General features: G+C 32.9%; 1 protein-coding gene across 12 annotated transcripts in view; it reads left to right on the top strand.

Moving 5' to 3' along the window:
• The first annotated feature begins 12,533 nt into the window (after window positions 1–12,533).
• The window catches only part of LOC143908712 (dorsal-ventral patterning tolloid-like protein 1), a 297,226-nt gene continuing 291,938 nt past the window's right edge, over window positions 12,534–17,821 (top strand). For 9 of the 12 annotated variants that reach the window (XR_013260222.1, XR_013260221.1, XR_013260219.1 and 6 more), the window contains exon 1: window positions 12,662–12,804. The gene's annotated coding sequence lies outside the window, so the exon portion shown is untranslated. Of the gene's footprint in view, window positions 12,818–17,821 lie in introns of all 12 variants that reach the window. The other 3 variants (XR_013260224.1, XR_013260223.1, XR_013260220.1) reach the window with 2 other exon arrangements.

The raw sequence follows: 17,821 nt of genomic DNA, 5'->3' as shown, positions 1-17,821 counted from the left end.
AGGATCAAGAGTAAGGAATCATCAACAAGGTTGCTGATGGCGGGCGGAATGTTCGAGATTCCCTTAACATTGCGCCGTCCGATGGCAGCATCGATCGGGTAACGACGCTCGATCACCGCGGCAGCTTGCGCCCGCACGGGCGCGCTCATCGCCACCGTTTTCCTCGCGATCGAGGCATTTGTGAAAATGGCCGCGCAGTGATCAGACGCACGATGTGTGCTCTGTGCATCTTGATTGTGACTATACACATTGAAGTGCTCACCGCAGTGATTACAGCTGCTGAGATACTGCATTAACATGTAAAGCGACCACACATCCAGCTCTACTCAGGATACATCAACACGACGACTCAGGCTCACATGTGCGCGAGTGCCGACCGCCACGTGTCTCACCGGCTCACGGGCGACTCACCACACGAGGAGGGCAATTGATATAATTGTCGCTCGCCTGCAACGATCATACAAAGACTTTTCTTTTATACACCGCTCATCGATTCTCAGGTCAGACTGTAACAATCTCGATACATTAAAGACGGCTCAGACTGTGGTCTGAGTTACACAAAATAAAGTGCATATTCGAGTTAACACCTTCCACGCGCGTCCTTCTCATCCCGCTTCCATCGCCGGGATTAATCAGCGATTTCGCGAACAACATTCTTTAGTTTTTTCTACCCCTATTTCATGTAATTCTTTCAGATTCGGTCAATTATTTCCCGAGAAATTTGAAAAATTTCTGAACCGGTTTTCAAAAAGATCAGTAACAAAAAATAATACATTTTATAGAACTCCCCAAAAAATTCTACCTCTACTTCATATACAATTCTTTAAGATTCGGTCAATTAATTTGTTAAATTTATATTTATTTTTATGAAAAAGATTTATTTTATTATTAATTTTATTACATTTATTTACTATTAATTAAATTATTTTATAAAGAAATATGTGTTTGTTCCGCCAATAATAATAAACAAATGTGCATATGTTTGATCGACTATAATTGGCAAACATTAATCATAACTTTAACCGACGTTTCGATCCAAGCTTCGGATCCTTCTGAAGTAATCTAACAACAAACAATTATAAAAATCGCAGCGTCAATACATCGAGTCAATAATGTACGGAATTTAAAAACAAGAGTAACAATTTAAAAATACCTGATGAGGAAAAATGTGCCATTATCGAACAATTCTCAGTCAATTGTTCGTGAAATTTTGATAGAAAAGTCACAGAGTGCTAAACAAATCAATTAGTCAAAACGGTAAATAAGTTGTCAAAAATAAAACAAAAACAAGAACAAAGAGAAACTTAATTACACAGAGAAAGTTTTCCAAAGGCACAGGTTCGTATCATGCTCGCTGAGTTAACGGAGTATCGACAGAACGACACAGCAATTACATGTTTATGCGATGGACGTCGGAAACGAACTGAACATATCGCGTATGTCAGTTGAAAACAGGTCGAAAGGTTGACAAAGCAGGTACCATCAATACGCAAAAATTATAAACAAGAGATGACGTTGTCATAAATAGGATTTAAGTTATCCGTATTTTTTTGGAGATTGATGGTATCCGAATATTTCGTAATGAAGAGCATTTCAGCGATTTCTCTCTTTTTTAAATTTTTTTCTTTATGAAGTATCTTTACTTCAGACCATTTAAATTCGTGGCCAAGAGAGACGCGGTGCTTATTGACGACAGAATGCTGGCGATCATTCTTTTTTATATCATTGAAATGCTCCGTGACACGAGTTTTCAAGTATCGCTTCGTTTGACCGATATATGAAGCACAACATTCATTACAGCTGATTCTATAGACCAACTCCGTGGATTGATTTTTAACGAGACGATCCTTTCCCTTTTTAATGATGACATCTAATTTTTGGGGGACAGTGTAAACTGTAGTAAGACCAACATTATTGAGTGTGCGACTAATAGTCCCGCTAAGATCTTTAACATATGGTAGTACCACGCATCGTCGAGGATCAAATTGAACCGGCGAGCCAGCAATGTTAGGCCTGTGTCGCAGCTGCTTTACTCTATTGTTGATGTGCTTATTAATGAGATCCGTTGGGAAGGAGTTATTCACCAAAATTTTTTTAACCAGATCGATGTTGGAATCGTGGTAATGAGCATCAGACAATAGAACAGCACGATCGACTAAACTAGTAATCGTATTAACTTTATATTTTAGTTATTACCGAAACCTAAATCTTACATTAAAGACAGCTGGTCGTTCGTGCAAACCATTAGGGATGTAACTATCAATGCTGATCATGTCTTAGTCTCCTTTGATGTCTTTTCACTTTTTACGAACATCCCAAAAGAATTAGTTTTTAAAGGCATTGAAAAACGTTGGCATCTCATTTCACCTCACACGAAATTCTCCCTACCTCAATTCCTTCACGCCGTGGAATGGGTATTGACCTCTACTAGCTTTTGTTTCAATGGACAGTATTATGAGCAGGTTTTTGGCAGTCCTATGGGGTCTCCATTCTCTCCCAAAGCTTTGGACATTGTAATGGAGGATTTGGAGACCCATTGCTTTGGTGCACTTGATTTGATCTTCCTTTTTATTGTAGGTATGTAGACGATAGTTTTGCTATAATTCCCAAGTCTAGAATAAATGACATACTTGATGTGCTCAATAGCTACCACCCGCGATTAAATTTCACCTACGAATTAGAAAACAACGATTGTCTCCCGTTTCTCGACACGATAGTCGCGATGTGAATAGGTTGACCACAAATTGGTATAGAAAACCAACGTTCTCCGGCCACTACACAAATTATTTTTCCAGCCATCCATTAAAATATAAACTTAATACGATTACTAGTTTAGTCGATCGTGCTGTTCTATTGTCTGATGCTCATTACCACGATTTGAACATCGATCTGGTTAAAAAAATTTTGGTGAATAACTCCTTCCCAACGGATCTCATTAATAAGCACATCAACAATAGAGTAAAGCAGCTGCGACACAGGCCTAACATTGCTGGCTCGCCGGTTCAATTTGATCCTCGACGATGCGTGGTACTACCATATGTTAAAGATCTTAGCAGGACTATTAGTCGCACACTCAATAATGTTGGTCTTACTACAGTTTACACTGTCCCCCAAAAATTAGATGTCATCATTAAAAAGGGAAAGAATCGTCTCGATAAAAATCAATCCACGGAGTTGGTCTATAGAATCAGCTGTAATGAATGTTGTGCTTCATATATCGGTCAAACGAAGCGATACTTGAAAACTCGTATCACGGAGCATTTCAATGATATAAAAAAGAATGATCGCCAGCATTCTGTCGTCAGTAAGCACCGCGTCTCTCTTGGTCACGAATTTAAATGGTCTGAAGTACTTTATAAAGAAAAAAATTTTAAAAAGAGAGAAATTGCTGAAATGCTCTTCATTACGAAATATTCGGATACCATCAATCTCCAAAAAGATACGGATAACTTAAATCCTATTTATGACAACGTCATCTCTTGTTTATAATTTTTGCGTATTGATGGTACCTGCTTTGTCAACCTTTCGACCTGTTTTCAACTGACATACGCGATATGTTCAGTTCGTTTCCGACGTCCATCGCATAAACATGTAATTGCTGTGTCGTTCTGGCGATACTCCGTTAACTCAGCGAGCATGATACGAACCTGTGCCTTTGGAAAACTTTCTCTGTGTAATTAAGTTTCTCTTTGTTCTTGTTTTTGTTTTATTTTTGACAACTTATTTACCGTTTTGACTAATTGATTTGTTTAGCACTCTATGACTTTTCTATCAAAATTTCACGAACAATTGACTGAGAATTGTTCGATAATGGCACATTTTTCCTCATCAGGTATTTTTAAATTGTTACTCTTGTTTTTAAATTCCGTACATTATTGACTCGATGTATTGACGCTGCGATTTTTATAATTGTTTGTTGTTAGATTACTTGAGAAGGATCCGAAGCTTAGATCGAAACGTCGGTTAAAGTTATGATTAATGTTTGCCAATTATAGTCGATCAAACATATGCACCTTTTGTATATTATTTTATATTTATAATTATTTAGATATATATTTATTTAAAAAAAATAAATATTAAAAGTAAATTTTTTTTACACCCACAAACTATACGTTTTGCAAGATTAAATAAAACTTAATTAATTAATTAATATTTATAATTACAATTTTTGTAATCTCTGCAATCAAAATATTAATATCGTTAAATATCGATACTACATTCTTTAGTTCTTTCTATTTTATGTAATTCTTTCAGATTCGGTCAATTATTTCCGAAAAATATGGAAGAAATTCTAAACCGGTTTCCAAAAAAATCGGTAACGAAAAATTATACACTTTATGGCATTCCCCTAAAAATTCTACACCTACTTCATATACAATTCTTTGAGATTCGGTCATTTAATTTCCGAAAAATTGGAAAAATTTTGGTATCTGCTTCCAAAAAAATCAGTAAAAAAAATTATACACTTTATAGCACTCCCCGGAATATTCTACCCCCGTTTCATGTACAATTCTTTGAGATTCGGTCAGTTATTTCCCCCAAAATTAAAAAATTAAAAAAACCGGTTTCCAGAAAATTGGTAACAAAAAACTATACACTTTATGGCACTTCCCGGGAAATTCTACCCCTATTTCATATACTTTTGGTAAAAATTCGGTCCACTAACGAATGAGCAGTTCTCGGTCAGACATACATACAGACGACGGTACTTATATATATAGCTTAACACGACTATGTTTTATTTTTATTACACTGTTATTATTTTTTCGTTTTCTAATTAATTATTTATAAATAGTTAACGTTATCTCTCTCTCATTTCTTTAATTCACACGTTTTATTCATTTTTTTTTCGTAATTTTACAATACATGGTTGAGATGCTATTGCTTTTCTTAATTTTCTAGTTGTTGCTATCACTTTTTTCTGAACGCAATGTTTTAATTTTGCTCATTAAAATATAAGAATTGAAAAATTGAGGAAAGATTTCAGAATGGCAAAATAGCTTGGTACTTAGGGAAGAGGGGGAGGGGTAGCTTCAGAATAAAGGGGAATTCTCTACATAATTAATATTATATTTTTCACAAGCGGCAAAATTTATCCGATATAGACATCCAGAATATCAGCAGATTTGAAGTGAGAGATCTTTAAGGATATGGGTGACATCTCAAAGCATTACCAAAAATCTAAAAATTTCATAGATTGTTCTATTATTACGTCTAAGTATCTGTGTAAAATTTTAGCACAATTCTCTTACTGGTTTACAAGTTATTGTGAGTAAAAATGTTTTCGAGGTATTTCAAATATATTCAGAAAGTGCTGTAAATTGTTTCTAAATTAAATTAAAAAATTATGTAAAATTTTGAAGTTATTTAAGAGTTATTTAATTTTAAAGTTGATAAAATTAACATTATTTTTTATAGAGAATCGACATTTTTGCTGTAAATATAAATAAAATATAAATAAATCGTTATAAGATATTTCTTAAACTTTTTTATGTGTAAAACATACATTATTGATATTGTATTTTAAGTTTCAAAATTTTTTGCAACAAAACAATTTTTTTAATTGTTTAAACAATACTAATTATTTAAATAAATAAAATCATACTCAAACTGTTAACGGTATCCCTTCTAATATATAAAAATTTTTGAGTTGTTTGACATACATGCAAAGTCTTCTTTTATTGAAAATTTAATTTTTAGCAAGGACTGTACGACCTATACATCCTTAAATGTGGCCAAAAATTTTAAAATAAAATTTGAAGAAAGTCGAGGTATCCGCCATCACAGAAATGTTAGAATAGTTATTTGTGTAACAAGTGCGGGAAGTTAAGAATTGGACACGAGTGCGGAGTGGACGCACGAGCCGAAGGCCAATTCTCAACTCGCACGTGTTATACACTCTATTTTATATTACAAAGTGCGTGGAAAGTGGCCTATTGCGTGCGCGCCATCTGTGCGACGGATGGCCGATTCCACACACGAATTGGCTATTTGTCGCACAGATGGCGCGCGCGTAATGGGCCACTTTCCACGCACGTGTGATATAAAATTTAATATTTTGTCACTAATCCCCCACGTAGTCGAAAATTCGAGATTTTGTTCAATTTCTGGCGGCCTCTGTCGTTAATTGGGACGTATTGATGATCGTGCGAGAAGTCTTTTCATGCAAGAAAGGGTGAATCGCGCGCGCAGTCAAGGTGCGTGATGATCTGCTATTCCGCTTTTCTCCCGTCACACAGTGGGCCAAAACGGCAATCTAGCTGGACAAAAGTAGTAATTTTGTTTTCATCGTTAAACAAATGTTCTCAAGTGTACTAAAATAGAAAGTAAACATGTACAAAGTATATCAGTTTAATTTGATAACATTTAATATACAGGGTGTTCGTTAAAAACCATCCACTAACTACATAGCGCTATTCCTTATCAAAGTCGTAATCTTTAATTAGGTAAAAACTTAACAAACGTTTTGGCCTGCCATTTTTAAACTATTCTCATTGTGTGTCAGTGTGTTAAATTAAGCAAATTACATATATCAAAAAATTATAATTATAACAGCAGTACATGTATTGATCGCAATATGATTTTCAAATTAAAACAAATAATAAAATAATAAAAAATTATAAAATAATAAAATACAATGCAATTGTAGTTCGCCAGTACAATAATAAAACTAAGACGTATGAATCGGCCTAACTGGCAATAAATAATTTATCATCGTGACGATTCGACCATTGGTTTTGGTCCGATTAATCGTCAAGACGTTTATAATCTTTGATACTTATATATATAAGCATCTCATTTTTAAATAATTTAAATTAAATTAAATTAATAATTTTAATCGCAATAAATTTAATAATTTAATTTAATTTAAATTATTTAAAAAATGAGATGTTTATATATATAAGTATCAAAGATTATAAACGTGCGTCTTGACGATTAATCGGACCAAAACCAATGGTCGAATCGTCACAATGATAAATTATTTATTGCCAGTTAGGCCGATTCATACGTCTTAGTTTTAATAAAATACAAAATAAAAAATAATTAATCGAAAACTACAAATAAACAAAAACAAATTAAAATACTAAATAATTTTATTTTAGTATTAAACTGAAATAAACTAAAATAATAAAATTAAAAATAATAAATCAAAATAATAAAAATCTTTCAGTTAACAAATAAAATAAAAATTAAAATCTTAATTACTACTGTTACTTTCATTAAAGTATTCACTATCGCAACTATCGCACGATTCTGTATCAGCTTCCGAAACATTTAAATTAAATTCTGGTTTTTTTAAAAGTTTCAACACAGCTTCGTCTAAATATCCAGATTTTCGTGGTGGATGATGTCTATATGATGAAATTACTGGATCCGATGAAATAAGTAGTATATGAATTAAATCCTCCATAGTTTTATCTCGAGATATTTTTCGAGTATGTCCTTCTCTATATCGTCTGCAATCTTTATTACGTGCTTCTTGTACTTCTTCGGACAGCATGCCAATCGGAAGAATAGCGTTTTTAATTATATCTGCCCCATGAATTAAAATTTTGTGCACACTGGGTGGCATATAAAACCATGGATATAATTTGACGTATAATTCTGCTGTTTCTCGAGTATATATTCCAAACGCTTCAGGATTTACTGCGTATCCACTAGACATTGTTCTTAAAATTACTGAGAATCGTAATATAAGTTCTTCATCAATTCCAGTAATTTCAGCGGCTAAATCTGGTTTTTCAAAAAAACGACGTGATGTATTGCCATCATTGGTAGTACCAGCTGAAGGTTTTGGTATGTATACTAACAGACCCATTTCAGAATATAAACGATCTTGAATTTGTTTTTTACGCAGTTCTACCTCCTTTTTTTCATTTCCTCTAACTTGCCATTTTTTAATATCTAAACGATAAGCAATGTGCAAGAGACATTCAAAACACCAAATCCAAGCATGCAAAGTCGACAATCCAAAACTGAACGTTGTAATATCAACATTAACTACTGATGCTTTCTCAATATCGTTCATCATTTTTGAAGTAGCTCCGCAAACATAACATTTTTGTGACGATACATTTGTTAATGCATTACAGATTTTCCCATCTACCATTGTCAGCAATAATACAGATTCTATTGCGAATTCTTTTTCTTCAATTTTAATAATAGTTGGAACAAGTGACTGAAGTTGTTCTTCAATAATTGCTATTTCTTGTTTTATTAACTCAGTCGATTTTTTTTTTAAAAATTAATTTAATTGGTCGACAGTATTTTGTTGATCCTGGTCGTGGGTTATTCCATAAAATTAATTTTGCATTTTCTCCTTCGGCAAATAATTGTAGCGGCACTAAAGATATTATAAATAAGTTCTCATCAACTTTTTGTTCTGCAACTGAGGAACATTTTTGCTTGTAAATGCTATGACCTGAGCTACCGTCACATCCCCATTTAAATAATATTTTTATTGATTGAGGCGTTTGACATTGTAAAAGAATCTCTTGTTGTACCATAATAATGCGCCGAATAGTATGATCCAAAAGCGATTGTAATTTAATTTCTGCCTGTATATCAGTTATTATAATATTTTCCGGATAACACTGTTTTTTTGCTTGTTTAATAACATGGTACGAAGGATAAATATCAGCATATCGTTTCTTAGCACCAGACCGGACTAAAGCATACGTATGTTTTGTGTAATTCCCATCAATAAAGAAAGCTAATGCTTCGTCTGGAGTATATTTTACGGGCTCTTGTTTTGGTGATTTATAAGCTTTTTTAATTTTTGTTCCTTTTTTGGTGACGCAATTAACTCCATTACCATTTCTGCTGCATCTCTACGTCCAGCAGTTCGCAAACTATATTGTGTTGCAAAACATAATTCCTCCGTACAAGTTTTCTGAGTTAATATTTCGACTCTTCTTTTCTTGGTCTTATTACTGCATTCACTGAACAATTTTTTTCGTCGACCCATTTTAGATGTTGAAGACGTTGATGTAGGCAAAGATGCTAATGAAAAATTAATTTCTTTGTCTAACCAGTCACTATTTTTATTTAAAAAATAGTGTAGTGTACGGTTACTGACATTCCATTTGCTTTGTATTTTATAATTTAAATCTGTAATTGTAGATGTAATAGTTTTGACAAAATTTTCCGGGCAATTTTCATCTCCAACATCGCTAGTAATAAAGTTTAATAAGGCTGTTGTACGATCTGAATTATTTGCACATTGATGCCAAGCTTCGAAAAGACGACGTCTTGTTATTGTATACATGCCTAAGAAAAATAAAATTGAATAAATTTAATATTTAATTTATAAAATTTTATATAATTTATTCCGATTTTTAATTATATATTTAAATTTAATTTTTTCTTTTTACAATAGAACAAATTATAGAGAACTATAATTTGGAATATGATAAACTCTATGTCCCAGTAGCTTATAATAAAAATATTGGATTTTTTAATAATATAAATATATATCAAAGACTATAATTTTTTGGTCCTTTTTAAGTATATCCCGGTTAAATCTGCAAATCACACATACAACAAGTAAAACATGTAAATGTCATAGTCATATTGAGTGAAAAACGAATATAATAGAAAATAGAAAGTACCTTGGTTAAAGTCACATATCAGATAATACCAAAGTCATAAAGCCTTCCTGGTTTAATGTAATAATTCGAATTATCATAGTGCAAGTCTCATGTTGGAGTACTTAAGGGGTTAGTCTACTCGAGAGAGCCAAAAACAGGCGAATTTTCAAGAATTAATTTCAGACGAAGTATCGGTGATAAATGAATGTTTTTTTTTTATTTTTTTTGTTAAAGTTTCGAGAACATGTCCAAATTTTTATGCGTTGAAAAATTTTAAGATGGCGATGAGGCACTTCTTTGCGCGCAACCATGTTTTTTAGAGGTGGTCAAACGGTGTACATGGTTTCTGGAATGTGGATGGTCTGAAACAAAAAAAAAAAATATAGTCATAAACTATATTGTATTGTCTACGGAATGACGAAGCGTTTTTTCTCTCCTTGTTTTTGGCGTCAAGAAAAAAATTCCTGAATTTTTTGCTGCATTTTTGGACTCAAATTACGTGTTATTATTATTAATAATTATTGAACAAAATATTATAATGATAAAATCGTTCGTCATTCCGTAACTACTATTCCATAGAATATGTGTACCAAATTTGAAGTCGATTCATCGATTAGAACTCGAGATATCGTGTACACCGTTTTGAAAAACATAGTTTTGAGAAAAACGCGTTTAAAGTTTTGGTACTAATTTTTTGAGTGAAAAATTGCATTTTAAGCGTCTTACCGTTAATCAGCCATTCCTGCGTCATACAATAAACCTTCCACCTCGTAAAAATTCTCTTCGAGAGCCAATTGGGCTATTCTTCTATTAATTCTTTCTTGTTTGGAGGTCTCAAACGACCGCTTGTCAGCAATCGCAATTCGCAGCTCATCCGCTTTATCGCACATTTCGACGGCATTTGGCCCAATTTGTAAGTTCAGGACGTCCATCATTTGTAGAATACTCTCGTACCCGTGATTAAAAATGCTTGCTGCAAAATACGATGCCACTTCCACGGTTTTCGCGCCACTAAACACTCGTTTCGGAGCAAAATGATGCAATACTGGCGTGCTGTCTGTTGAAAATACTTCTGACTGACTATAAAGTATTTTTAACGACATCTGTGGGTGTCGTTAGTGTATTAGAGAAATTCAAAATTGAATGGTAAATCGTTATGTTGTACCCGCCGAACAAGTAACGATTTGCAGCAGATAGGCGTTTCGGAGCACTCCGGAGCGCTTGGGTAGGAGCTCGAAATTTCAATGAAAACGAGTTCTGGCAGGTATAAGACCTTTTGTCCCTTATTCTAGAGGGTTCAAAGGATTTTTTAAGCCAATAAAAAAAAATCGATTTTTTGACCATTCTCGAGTAGACTAACCCCTTAAGCAAGGTAACAAGCAACCACCGTGGTTCCAAACGAGCAACTGGCGAACGGAGAGATAGCTAATCAAAACAACGATGTACGATAAACAATATTAACAATAACAACGATGACACTAATTCGCAAGTGATAAACGGACATAAAAAAGTCATGTGAAAGAGAAAGGTAATAAATAAAAGTTATAATAAAGAAATATGGAAATAAATAAATTGTGAGAAAAATAAAGACATAAAGAAGTGAAATGAATAAGGCATGTCGAAATAAATAAAATGTAAAATAAATAACTATAGATAACCATAGATGTCAAGATCAAGAGAGACGGTAGTCTCGCCAAGTACACGCGCAGCGCGAGACCGTCTCGTGTATCTTTACGCAAACGGTCGAGTTGCGAGTTCTAAAAAACGCTGTATCTATGAGAGCGGCACTTAGTGGCAGCTAGTTTTCACGGATAAAACTCAGAAATGTCTAAGGAATAATATGCTGGTAAAATGACGGCAGCAATCCGCAGCGTTCTTTTGTAGACCTTTCTAAGTTTCATACTTTGAAAATTTTATAATTAAAAATCGGCAATGTTTGACTTAAAATACCGCTATTATTAAAAAACTATTATTAAAATTTGTTAATAAAATTTAAAAATATATACCTTTCTCTATATTTATCTAATTTGAAGTTTTAATATTCTTCAATATAAGCAGAATACTTCTTTCTTTCTCAAGCGCTGCTAAAGTAATGATTTAGTTTTGCGAGATGACATTTATACGACGTATTCAAATGATTGTTATAACACAACTACAAGTGTAAATGGTAAATATTTTGTAGAAAATGAACTATCAGATATCTTTCTTAAAAATATAATCGTTTATTTTAAGAAATATTAATCTTCGAAAATCGACTTTTGTCCAGCTAGATTGCCGTTTTGGCCCACTGTGCGTCAGTTTAGTGATGGTATGTACAGTGTCATGACCGCGAGGGGCTCCGTCCTGGTGAAAGGCGTGAAAGCTAGCAATGGCAGCAGCAACAGCAGCAACGGCAACGAGGGTGAACCAGCTTCTGAGAGAGTAGTGGTAGCGGAGGGTGCGGCTTCAGTCATCACATAGACGATGATGTTCGATAAGCGCGGACAGGTGCACGTGACACTTCGAAAACTAATCTCTGAGCGATGCAAAACTCAATGAGGGTAAATAAATAGGATAAAAATAGGAGAGCAAAAACTAAGGTAATTTTTGCCGTAAGGATAATCATCTTTTTCGCATGTCTATAATGACGGAATCTAATCCTTAGAAGAATTATCAAAATTATTGCGAATGAGCAGTGCGCGTATACATTTTCGTATATATATTCGAAGGATCGAATGGCTTCTCTCTCTTGTCAAGGGTAACGTATATTAAAGTTTATTGTCGCTTCACGATATATATGTATCCATAATTAAGAGCTCATATGAGATATCGTCACCATTTATTGCCGTCATTGCCGCCGCCGCTGCTGCCACCGCTGCCACCGCCATCCGCCATCGTCGTCGGCTTCGTTACCGTCGTCGCCACTGCCGTCGCTACCGCCGCCGCTGCCGCCGTTGCCCGTTGCCACCGCTATTGCCGCCACCGCCCGATGCGTCGTCGACCCTCTACCGAGCGTCACATTTGATATGTGGGGTCGCATTCACTACCGCGATAGCCGTCGAGGGCGTCGAGCCACGTTACTACGAGCCGCGCACATCCCGTGTTCGTCGCGCTCTTGTGACCAGTAGGCGTGTCGGGAATCGTGACAATCGCATAAGAGTGCGAATATCGTGCGAACGGTGCAAATACATCTCGAGAGAGATAGAGAAAAAGAAAGAAAAGCTTCGGCGACGGGGTGAGTTTCTTTGGTAAGAGAGAGGCCTATTTTGAGCGAGATGAAAGTAAGTCGAGATAATTTTTGCAGTGGACGCGTCGACTTTTGGAGAATGTACGAAGTATACGAATAAACGTGATTTTGTTAAATTTTATTTGAATAAGTTTAAAAAGCATGCACGCGTTATTTTCGGATTCTGATACGTCGTGTTTGCGATTTAAAACGCAAGGAGCCAGAGTTATTCCGTTATTCATTATTTAGGCATGTTTCAATTTTTTATGATTTTTATTTCTATTTTTTAGTCTTGTTCTTTAAATATTTACTTGCAAAATTCGATAATTTAGATATTTTAGACGCGGTAAAATGTTGATAAAAATTTTTCAGAAATATGCAAAATTATTTCCCTATTGTGAAATATCTCCAGTCTTTTCTGCTTTCTTATAATTATTGCGGAGTATCATAAAGGGTGTGATAATTTTGATTATATGGGTTTATTGACTCGAGCTATAATGTGAGGCGAGATCACAGAGATTCTTGTGAGAAAAGGTCGAGATTAATTTTTGAAGAGAGACTAAAAGATGCAAACTGTGCTGTGCAAAAAAGAGTTTATTCTTTTTACGTATAAAACTCTTCTTGAATAAATGCAACTTTTGAGATAGTGATATTTTTTAAACAAGTGAGTTATAAAATTCATGTTTACACAAACGATATACATTTATGATGTAAGTTTAGTGAACTGAATAGATGATAAAAGTTTGATATTAGTGTGATTCGTTATACATTTCGCGATAAGTTTGACGCATCAGATAATTTCTGGAGTCAATTTTCCACACTTCAGTTTTTGAATTAATTACAAATCATGTTTATTTCGTCTTTTCTTTAGAGTTCTCAATTTTTCTTTTATATTTTTTTCTTAGTTTTAATTTTTCATTTACGTTTTATGACTAATTATTCATGACTAATATAAGATCATTTTAACGTGCTTTTCTCTTTTCTTTCTTTTTGTTTTTTATATAGCTTTTTTTCTATTTTTGCTTTTTATATTTATAGTGTATACATTACACTCAGATATTCAGATTATATTTTTTTAATTTTAAAAGGAATCGATAGTTTTGCATTCTATTGCTGCATTACCATCATGACACAATTTCAATGTTATTAGCCATTCAATTTAACATGTATATATGCAATCGAGCAAACTGTAATATATGAATTGTTTTCATGTTTTTCAAAAAGGTAACATCAAATTCTTTTCTATTTTTACTTAATTTTAATCACCGAGATACTTATATATTTATACATATTTCGCACAATTCCAAACAAGAATTCTCAGAAATCTTGTTAATAAATGTAAACAAATTTTGACGATTGTATTTACAAATCTCATAGAAATTAGTAGATTTCACGCACGCGGAGATAAATTGAAGGAACGACAGATTTTTGAGGTTCAGATATGTTATTGATAGCTAAGAATTAATACTGATAATCATTCATGTTATTGTTATGTGCTAGTATGAAAAAGCCTATTTTATATAAATATCATGTAACACTGAAATAACATTATTGTTCTTCTAATATATGAAGTGTATTAAAACGATCAATAATTATAATGCAACAAGGTTACAGATTACTTTCCAAACCAACAAATAATGTTATTTTAACACTATATATAATTTAATTTTAACAATTTATTTTTTATTCGACGCGGAGATAATAACGATATTACGATTGCCTGAAATGCGGATGTCATGAGACATTTAGATAAGTCAGGAGATACTTATTTGGAGATATTTATTTGATATTTTGTTAGATATTCGTGCAGTGCAGGTTTCTCAATCTGTTAAAGAAAACCGGCGTTTAACGTTGGAAGCGCCGCTATTGACCATCTCACTATCCTTTTCCGAGCGCATGGGCGCGGTTCTGATTCTATAATACTCTGTTCTACTTTCTAGCGTCTCCATGCTGTTTTACATGCGTGTCGCGAATTTTTATTTGTTGATTGTTCTCGTTTATCGAGACATGGGATATAAAAACATTTCGGCGAAAATCACCTTAAATAAATATTAATAATTCTCTCATTTGTCAATCTGAAATTAATAAAATTAGAGATGACTCGCGACTTGGAATTTTCTTTCATAATGAATACTTGAGGATTATTAGAATTTACAAGCAATAATACAGATTAATAAATAATTTAAATAATAATATAAACATTTTATAATCAAGTCCGAAAATGTCAACATACGTACACGCAGAAAAAAATGTAGCATCAGATAGTACAATTGTGAAGATCTCTTGTACAAATAATAGTACAAATAGGGACAGGGATAAATTGTAGTAAATAAGTCTAAAAAATTGTTCTAAAAAATTATTCTCAGATTGTCTGAAATCAATTGACAAACTGCTTAAGACTGTAAAATATTACAATATCAATAAAACCTAAAAAATGTTGTAATTTTAAATAATTTTGTTGCATTTTATTGCATTTGTTGTGCAAATATAGTAGCGGTTGATTTAAAAAATCTAACAAATTTAATATAACTTTGCACAACAAATTGTAGTAAGTACTTATAAGCATGTATGTAAATTATAAAAACAACTTATAGCAATATTTAACTCAACTTTGTAGAGCATTTTATTACAATCTATAGAACAAAATTTTACAAAGAAATTATAATATAAAACTATTGTAACAAAATAAAATATCGATTGCTTGCTAATTGTAGAGAATATTTTTACAATTTGTACTATGGAATGTGTGTGAGGAAATATAATAAAATACATATTTTTGATAAACAAAATATATTTAGATATAAATGCTTACGCAAAAGTTTTGCAAATTACACAAACTTTGATAACCTTATACATATATATAAATAAAAAAATCATTTGTATAAATACAACATATAAAATAAACGTATAAAATTGCATATAACAGACTTACATATCAAAATATATGTAGATAAGTACCTATTATAAGGCCCACCTCGTACAAATTAAATATTTATTTGAAGTTTTACTTAACAAACAAGGTACGTAATCGTGCAGTTCTGAATATTTCTTAACGAATAAAGATTCTGTTTCATTTATTGTTGAACATGCAATTTCATATGCATGAGTATGGTTATCAAATGCCGTAGACTTAAGAATATTACATATAAAGTATATTTCCACTTCAGAAAACAAAACAATGTATTTAATGGCACCAAAAAGAGGCATATTTTCCGAACAGTTTAATGTCAAAATTGTGTCAAAAGTGTATTTTGTACCATTTATGTTGACCCATTTTACTTGATATAATTTACCCCACTATCGAGATTTGAGAAATATTTAATATATAAATCAAAATTTAATGCCTCCATTTTTCCAAACATCATATTAGAAGTTGAACTGGACAATAATTGATGACACAATTTTAGTTGCGCTTTCACTGCCAATGTGTATGCAATATTTTTGAAATTACACGAAACGTTTGAAGTCATTTTAGATTCACGGTGTTTTTGTTCAAAAGTTATAACCTAAAAATAATATCGCGTGTCAATCTTATTTTATTGTTTTATTTTAGAATTTACCTGCAAATGTTGGAATCAATTCTTCTAGTCCCCATTCTTTTAATGTGTTTATTACAAAAGAATCCATTGTGGATAATCACAATAAAATATCAAAATAGTCACTAGGTAATCAGTACCTGTACACAGTCTGCGCACATAACCACGCACAACGAGCTGAGTATATATATCCGTGGAGAGGCTTTGACAAAGGAGAAAGCACGTTGCTTGAAATCTGCATAAATCTTCACATGATATCTGATAAGATACGGAGACAAACCTGGAAATGGCGGACACTCAGAGTGCCGTGTGTTATGATCGGATGTAATTGTCCTTCTCAACAAATACAGTAGAGAGCAAATCACAATTTGAAAGGCACTTGCTGGCTAAAACTCGGTTTAAAGCCAGAAAACCATTGAGTAGGCAAAAAAGCGCGAGTACGTAATGGTCACGGTGACTGACTGTGACGCGCGAACCTTGCGAAGCGCCGCGGATTTTCTTTACGACTATTCTGCAGATAGGCGGTAGCGACGCCATGTTATGACAAATAGTAGAAAACATATCAACAATTATTGTAAAATAGCTTATTTTTTGTATTTAAAGTAAAGTGAACAAATTGTATTCACAGTGACTATAAAATATATGATAAAATGAACAAAACATTACTACAAATTAATGTTAGCTGTTTTAAATATTAATAATATTATTTTATAGAGCACTACAATAACGCAATAAATTTTATCTGAATTTTATAGCACAATTTCATAACCAGTGTATAACTAGTTACTTTTAATGTACTATAATTATCCAAAACGCTGCACAAAAATATTTTATTTTTTGTTAATAAAATTTATTCGCGCGTTTGTTTTATAGAATCACAGTTTTTGTGTTTGCATGTGACAAAATAAATTTGCTATAAAATTGTAGTTAATCGGTGTATTTCATATTTTCTATTACATTACAATTTCAAGTTACTTATCTGACAAAATAAGGTCTGCAATATTGTGTTAAATTTTTCTGAGAGATTTTTCTCAGTGTATGTCAAATATAAATATAATATAACAGTCGAATAAAATACTATTTAATTTTCTATTTTTGTTAAAGCGAAAACGATTTTAAATAATTAATTAATGGCAATAATGTAGAGTCAATTAGCTTTGATTTGATGTATTATAAGAGTGAGGGACATCTATTGCCTGTGTCGTCTATATTTTGTTACACTAATTATCTGTGCTGGATGTATTATCGGCTATTTTATACTACAGTCTACATTGGGCGCGTTCACCAGACACAACTGTTGCATAACTGTTGAGTTCGTCATATGTTCACTCTGCGTTAATTGGTTGGTTCTAAAAGTAAGAGCCAAATCACGTTCGACTGCTACTGAGCGGCTTGGTCTGCTGAACACGACCATTGATTGAAACTGCTTGTGTACATACAAATAGATTAGATCGATCTCTGTATATGATAGCGTTCTTAAACTATCGGAG

The sequence above is a fragment of the Temnothorax americanus genome, unplaced genomic scaffold (assembly GCF_048541705.1).
Source record: "Temnothorax americanus isolate GAGA-0224 unplaced genomic scaffold, ASM4854170v1 Scaffold112, whole genome shotgun sequence".
Classification (NCBI taxonomy): Eukaryota; Metazoa; Arthropoda; class Insecta; order Hymenoptera; family Formicidae; genus Temnothorax; species Temnothorax americanus.
The sequence above is the reverse complement of the archived record's forward strand: the minus strand, read 5'-3'. Positions and strand labels throughout refer to the sequence as shown.